The sequence below is a fragment of the Rhinopithecus roxellana genome, chromosome 2, assembly GCF_007565055.1.
Source record: "Rhinopithecus roxellana isolate Shanxi Qingling chromosome 2, ASM756505v1, whole genome shotgun sequence".
Taxonomy (NCBI): Eukaryota; Metazoa; Chordata; class Mammalia; order Primates; family Cercopithecidae; genus Rhinopithecus; species Rhinopithecus roxellana.
Genome location: NC_044550.1, coordinates 22249935 through 22257255, shown reverse-complemented (window position 1 = coordinate 22257255; position 7321 = coordinate 22249935). Strand labels below are relative to the sequence as shown.

The 7321-nt window shown below is 46.5% G+C and overlaps 1 pseudogene; it reads left to right on the top strand.

Moving 5' to 3' along the window:
• The first annotated feature begins 614 nt into the window (after positions 1-614).
• On the top strand, positions 615-1448 carry LOC104682430 (annotated as a pseudogene).
• Positions 1449-7321: the final 5873 nt, after the last annotated feature.

Below are 7321 nucleotides of genomic sequence, written 5' to 3'. Positions count from 1 at the left end.
GCTGGGTGGTATCACTGTCTGGGTTCCACAGCTGGGTAGGGCTGCAGGCTGGGTTTTGATGTTAGCAAATTTCCCATTCGGGACAAATGGGACCACAGGCTATACACCATAGAAATGCACAGTTGAGGCTTGCTGCCCTGCTTGGGTGGTGCCTTAATGTGGGCTCTGGGGCCAGATCAAGCCACTTTTTGGCCTCCCATGTCGGACAGGTTTGGCACCTGTGCTTTGAAGAAATGCAATGTTGTAGGCATCTCCCTGAATAGGCTCTGGGGTTGGGCTTGGATGCTGGATGTCTAGAGACTAAAGCCAGGTTGAATTTCCCACCATGCTTCTGGGAGTGATCAGTCCAGCTTTGGACGTGGGCTGTGCTGTTGGCTGGTATCTCTGTCTGGGCACCACAGCTGGCAGGATCACAGAGCTACTGCCAAGATCTGCACACTGGTCACCATGAGCTCTGTCTCCTTTTTTTGTTTCTAACTGACTCCAGACAGTCTAACCATGCCATTACTTCCAGTGTCCCCCATAAGGCAAGACTGGTCTGAGCTTCCTGGGACACACCTTAGAATGCTAGGGAAGCTGGATGTCTGTCTCTGTTGTTTTCCCATTTTAAAATCATGAGCCCCAGACCCTCCCATGACTACAGCCACTACTACAGGACCTTCGAAGACCTGCGGGACAAGATTCTTGGTGCCATCAGTGAGAACTCCAGGATTGTCCTGCAGATCAACAATGCCTGTCTGGCTGCAGATGACTTCCAAACCAAGTATGAGAGGGAGCAGACTCTGCTCATGAGTGTGGAGGCTGATATAATGGCCTGCACAGGGTGCTTATTGAGCTGACCCTGGCCAGGACCGACCTGGAGATGCAGACCGAAGGCCTGAAGGAAGAGCTGGCCTACCTGAAGAGAACCATGAGGGGGAAATTAATGCCCTGAGGGGCCAGATGGGAGGCCAGGTCAGTGTGGAAGTGGATTCGGCTCCAGGCGCTGATGCCACCAACATCCTGAGTGACATGCAGAGCCAACATGAGGTCATGGCTGAGCAGAACCGGAAAGATGCTGAACGCTGGTTCACCAGCCAGACTGAGGAACCGAACCAGGAGGTTGTTGGCCACACAAAGCAGCTCCAGATGTACAGGTCCGAGGTCACTGACCTGTGGCACACCCTCCAGGGTCTTGAGATTGAGCTGCAGTGGCAGCTCAGCGTGAAAGCCGCCTTGGAAGGCCACCAGCGCACTTTGGAGCCCAGCTGGTGCAGATCCAGGTGCCGATCAGCAGTACTGAAGCTCACCTGGGTGATGTGCTATCTGACAGTGAGAGGCAGAACCAGGAGTACCAGTGGCTCATGGATATCAAGTCGTGGCTGGAGCAGGAGATCACCACCTACCTCAGCCTGCTCGAGGGCCAGGAAGATCACTACAACAACCTGTCCACCTCCAAGATCCTCTAAGGTGGCAGGCTCCTGGGCTTCTGCTTTCCTTTAAAGGGTGTCTCCTGGGTAGGAGGATGAGAAGGAAGGGACACTTACCTCTGGCTCTTCCCCGATCTGCCAATAAAATTTTATGACCCAAGGAAAAACAAAGTAGAATCATGGACCTGGGGGAGTTCTGTGTGGCCCTGTGCCAGTTTGGGGAAAAGGGAGGAGAGAGGTGGTCAAAATAAGACCATTTCTCTTACCATTTTAATGTGGTTTTTATCCAGTTCTGTGGTCCACACTAGTGTCAGGCTCATTCCCAATTTAGGGGGTTTTTCACAAAAGTTCTTGTCTGTGGACAGTTGTTAGCTGGACATTTTGTTGAAGGGACATGAAGTCTGGGACCTCCCATTCAACATCTTGCTGTTGTCACTCTCCCCTCCTTGATCTTTTTGACTAAAAAAGCATCTGTCTGATGCAGTGGCTAATGGCTATAATCACAGCCCTTTGAGAGGTCAGGGTGAGGGGACAGGTTTAGGCCAGGAGGTTGAGGCTGTAGTGAGCCATGATCATGCCACTGCACTCTAGCCTGGGCAATACAGTGAGGCCCTATCTCTAGAAAAATAAATAAATAAAATAAAATAAAGCCTCATGGCTCCTTTTGGTCACCTTTACCTTTTTTTCTTCAAAAACAGGTCATCTTTACCTTTTTTAAAATCCTCAGTTCATTTGGGTCTTACTTTATAGAACTTTTGTAGTAGATCTGCTACATTTCCCCATTCACCTTTGGTTACTCTCCCTTCTTATATTTTATAAACATGTCATTTGAAATTTGAGATTAATAGACAACCATTTGACTTTCCTGAGCTGTCTCCCATTTTCTTTGAATTATTTCTTGGTTTTAAAAAATCTTTCTTCATTAACCATAATCTTACTTGAGACTCAATTTCATGAGTCAAAACTATTTTTTTCCTTGAATATTTTTAAAGTTTCCCCAAAGCCAGGGTATTTGCCTGACTCTATTCAGGGTTCCCTTTTCTGGCCATAAGAGCTTTGAATGCTCACAATTTTTCATACTATTATTATTATTATTGATATTAGTCCTGATATTATCATTGATAATAGTCTCACAGGTGATATACTCTCACTGGTATACCACAGTTTTCACAAAACTCAAATACATTTTTCCTGAAAATAAAACATTGTAATCATTTTTAGTTGCCACATATATTAGCTACATATTAGTTAGGCTTGCTCTCTACAGTGTTTCTGGGGATACTGATAAACAAGCTATTGATTATGTGGCATTCCTTGCTACTTTTGCTAACACCAGTCTTTCTCTCTCACTTAAGAAAACATAGTTGTAAGAACATGAGAGCAATGATATCATTGAGATAACCTTGACTATACTCAAATGTATGTATTTTTAGAAGGCAGATCATGTGCAATTTTAGTGCTTTCACCATTAGTAATAAATTACTTGCAACACACCCCATGTATCAAAACCAAGCTGAGAAATAATCCAGGTGTGTTCTCCTGAGGTTCCTATCCCCCTCTGCATCATCAACTAGCTTTTTCACTCCATCAAAATTAAGTCCAGGCTTCGCTTGATTTTCATTATGAGGACAGTGAGTAATTTATCTGATCAGGATGGTCTAAGTAAACTGCCTTGACAAATAACCTGCCTTTGTACAATTCAGGCACCTTTCTATATCCACCATTTGGCTCAGTAGTCTGTAACATTATACTGTCATATTATTTCTAATATTGGTCATATTTTAGTATTCTGTTTCTATGTGCCTTTTAAATTCATGGCAATGAAATTGCATGACATCTATAGCAGAGTAAGGGCATAAAAGTTTTGTAACCATTTAATTTAAAGTAAGTTGATCTAAAATAAATTCAAGCTAAACACAAAATTGTCTGCAAAAGGTATTTTTTTAATTGAAACAATGAATACTGAATTGAAAACTGTTAGCTCATTAGACAAAGCACTGAGTGATGAAAGCACCAAGGACAACCAGGCCTGAAAGAAAGGAAAGGAGATGGGATGAGAGGAGAGGAGAGAGGAGGGGAGGGGAGGAGACGAGAGAGAAGGGGAGGAGAGGAAAAAAGGAAAGGAATAAAAGGAAAAGAAAGAAAAAGAAAGGAAGGTGGGGAGGGAAAGGAAAGGAAAGAAAATTATATGAGAAGGGGAATTGGAGGAGTTCTGAGAAGGCTATCTATTCATACAGATTATGCCTAAACTAGAATTATTTTTTCTTTTTAATTAAGAATGATTTAGAATAAACAATTTTTCCATTCTACAGCTGCTTGTATTATAATTTCTAGAAAGTGGTACCTTAAAGTCCATCTGTTTCTTACACAAAATATTGTATTTTCTCATTATTTTAAATTTAAAAATTATTAAATTTTCTACTTCAGGACTGCTGACACAGCTTTAGAAATCTATTCTATACTTCCAAATCTTTCTTGTAATGAGAATATAATATTTAGCAAGATGGCAGCCACAACTCCCCCCGCTGCATGCTTGTGGCATCAAGAAAGGGAAGCGGTAGGAGGCCCAGAACACTAGTGGGATTTCTACCCATGTCAGGGTAGAGGTAAGAGAATCCAAGAAGGGGGTAGGTGAGACTGTAGACAGGAGTAAGGGAGAGTCACCAGAATAGGACCTCTACACCCTCTTTGGGCGACCAGGTGAGAGGTGCCCGGCCAGCGAGTCCAGATACCCCAATCAGCATTGGGATGTCCTGCAGAAAGCATATTATGAAGGTAAGACAGGAATGAGTGGCATCCTTGGAACCACCTAGTGGGAGTTGAACTGCATCGGCAGAGGGGGTATGGCAAGTCCAGCATCCGGTTGAGCAATTAGGGGAGATCATGAGAGCAGGGTTCAGCTGTGGATACGGGGCAGTCTCACCAATGGATAGGGGGCAGTCTCACCATGGATAGGTGGCAGTCTCACCATGGATAGGGGGCAGTCTCACCAATGGCAAAGGAGGGGCAGTTGACAGTAACCAGGGCTTGACTGTGAAGAGTGGACAAGTGGCTGAAGGTTGGTGAAGCAAGCCGGGTTTGGCCACTCAGTGGGTGACCAAAATGACCCTGTTGTGGAAACTGTCAGTGACTTCAGTGCTGAGTAATCAGTGAACAGGTCTCAAGAAGCAACATCTCGACGTGAAATGTCGGGCCACCTGGAGCAGTGAAAGACAGCAGGCACACTGGGGCTTGGAAAATGGCTCTAGGGATCTAACAAGAGTTGAATGGACTTGGGAGTATCAGGCTTGGAGCTGCTTAACTGCAGAGCAGTGACAGGCCAGAATGGAAGAGGAGGACCAGGAGAACTCAGAACTAAGCGGTAATGTCTGCAGACACTATGCACTGGAGGATGTTGTAGATGCAAAAGTGTGATCTTGGAGGTGGTCCAGTGAAGCAAGAGTTTCAGGTCTTGTCCATCCCAGATGGCTGCCCAGCACAACTGAGGTTTCCAGGAGGTGCAGGCCATAGAAACTGAGGTGGGGGTGGCCTACTAGGCAAATGCCAGGTAGCAATTAGTTGAGGTGGGTGGGCCAGTCTCCATGGCTATCCTGGGTGTTAACGGTGAAGGTATCTTCCAGCAGGTAGAGAAGTCTATGTCTGGTCCAAGAGGGCCTGATGGGGCAGGGGCCCTTGTAATCCTGATATGAGGTGCACAGGCAGTGCCTGGGCCCAAAATGTGTCTGTGAGGTGAAGGTAGAGAAGCTTTGGTGCACGAGGCAGCTCCTCATAGACCAGATAGACTCAAGTTGGGGTTAAGGGCTATGAGTGTTGCCTCTGTCCTGTGAAGACGGAAGGTGTATAAACCCACTGGAGCACACCTAAATGTCTCAATAGCTCTCTTCCTTCCTTTGTGGTAGGTACATCATCCACTTTCAGCGCTGGTTGTAAGAAGGCTCATGCTGGAGTGTGCTGCTTGCCAGGCCATAAACAGTCAATGCAACAGAGCACAGGAGTAGCTTCTGTCACGCCTGCCTGCTCTGGGCCCAGAGTCCCACCTGACTGTGCTTCCTGGATGAACTCGACAGGATCGTTAAGTAATGAAATCAATCTTCCCATCTTTGGAGATAGCTGCCAGCTGTTGTATTCTTGGCCTGTGAATTGTAGACCCTTCCTGTTCAGTACACACAGTACAGCCAGGTGGCACCTTTCCTGTTCGGCCTCCGCATCAGGTGTTTGAGTAGGCTTCGAATTTCTGCCTGTGTCAAAGGGCCTACAGTAGTACCCCCTTATCCAAGGTTTTGTTTTCCATGTTTTCAGATACCCAATTTCAACCACAGTCCGAAAATTTTTAATGGGAAATCTACAAATAAACAATTCATAAATTTTAAGTTGATCTTGGAGGTGGTCCAATCAAGCTAGAGTTTCAGGTTTTATCCGTTTCATATGGCTGCCAAGAGCAAGTAGGGCTCTGAGTGTTTCCAGGAGGTGTGGCTATGGGTGGTCTGATGAAATCTTTTGCCATCCTGCTCCATCCCACCCAGGATGTAAGCCATCCCTTTGTCTGGAGGATCCACACCATGCACTCCCCGCCCATCAGTCACTTAGGAGGCGCCGTGGTTATCAGATGGACCGTCGTGGTATCACGGTGCTTGCATTCCAGTAACACTTATTTTACTTGACAGTGGTCCCAAAGCACAAGAATAGTGACGCAGGCAACTTGGATATGCCAAAGAGAAGCTGTCAAGTGCTTCCTTTACATGAAAAGGTGAAAGTTCCTGACCTAATAAGGTAAAAAAAACCCCTCATATGCTGAGGTTTCTAAGATTTAAGGTAAGAATGCATCTTCTATCCATAAGAATTTTCTTAGTCTGTTTTCTGTGGTCATAACAGAATGGACAGGAGTAAGGGAGAGTCACCAGAACAGGACACTGAGTAATTTATAAAGAAGAGAGTTTTACTTTGGCTCACAATTCTGGAGGCCTAGGAGTCAAAGATCTGCCCACTATATCTGACCAGCTTCCAGTGAGGCCTCTGCCATGTCACAGCATGGCAGAGAAGTGGAAAAGGAAGCGGAGTGTGCCAAAGGGAGCCAAGACAAGGAAGAACCTCACTTTGTAACAACCAACTCTGACGGTTACTAACCCAGTCCTGCTAGAGAGAGTGCTTGCTTTGGGATCTGGGATTCGTCCTTCCTCACCCTAGCTGTTTCTGGAGGTGACAGCTGCTTTCTTAACTGTGGCCAGGAGGTGACTGGCAATGCTTATGGTGCCACTGGGGGTAATCTGGCACACTCAGGATGATCACGCCACAGCTCACAGGCCTCCAGGTCAACCAGGTGCAGAGTGGCAACTCTGAGGTGAGGGAGCCCCGTGATTTGGATGTGCTGTGCATGGGCTGCTGCCAGCAGCACCCAGTAGGCATTGTAGGGGTGGTAAAGCCCTAGGGAAGCCGCACTGTCTCACTGGGAGCATGCAGAGGAACAGAGATAGCAGCAACATGCCCGTTGGTGATTTGGTGACTTTGCTAACGGCATTAGACCAGGGGTCTATTGGAGAAGTCTCTTTCCCCGGTTGGTGGGCAACAGATAAGCTTTGTGTGGAGAAACTGTACTTGAGCCTTCTTGGTCTGTAGAGTCATGATGCCAGGATCTTTGGGGACGAGGAGCTCCTCTCCCATAGCTGAGGCTAGAGACACACCAGCTGGTGGGTGGCTCTTCAAGCCCAGGGTGTCCCCCAGCCTACAGCATTCCTACCACTCTCCTCCTAGGAGCCCACCTTCCTGTGGGACCAGAGTGGTCTTAAAAGTAATTTTGGCAAATTTTGCCTGGTGTCTACCTCCAAAACAGAGGCATGAAGTGAAGTTAGAAGGCAGCAACAGATGTGAAAATAGAACAAAAACTGCCAGACCCACTGTAGAGTGTTCCTCAGATC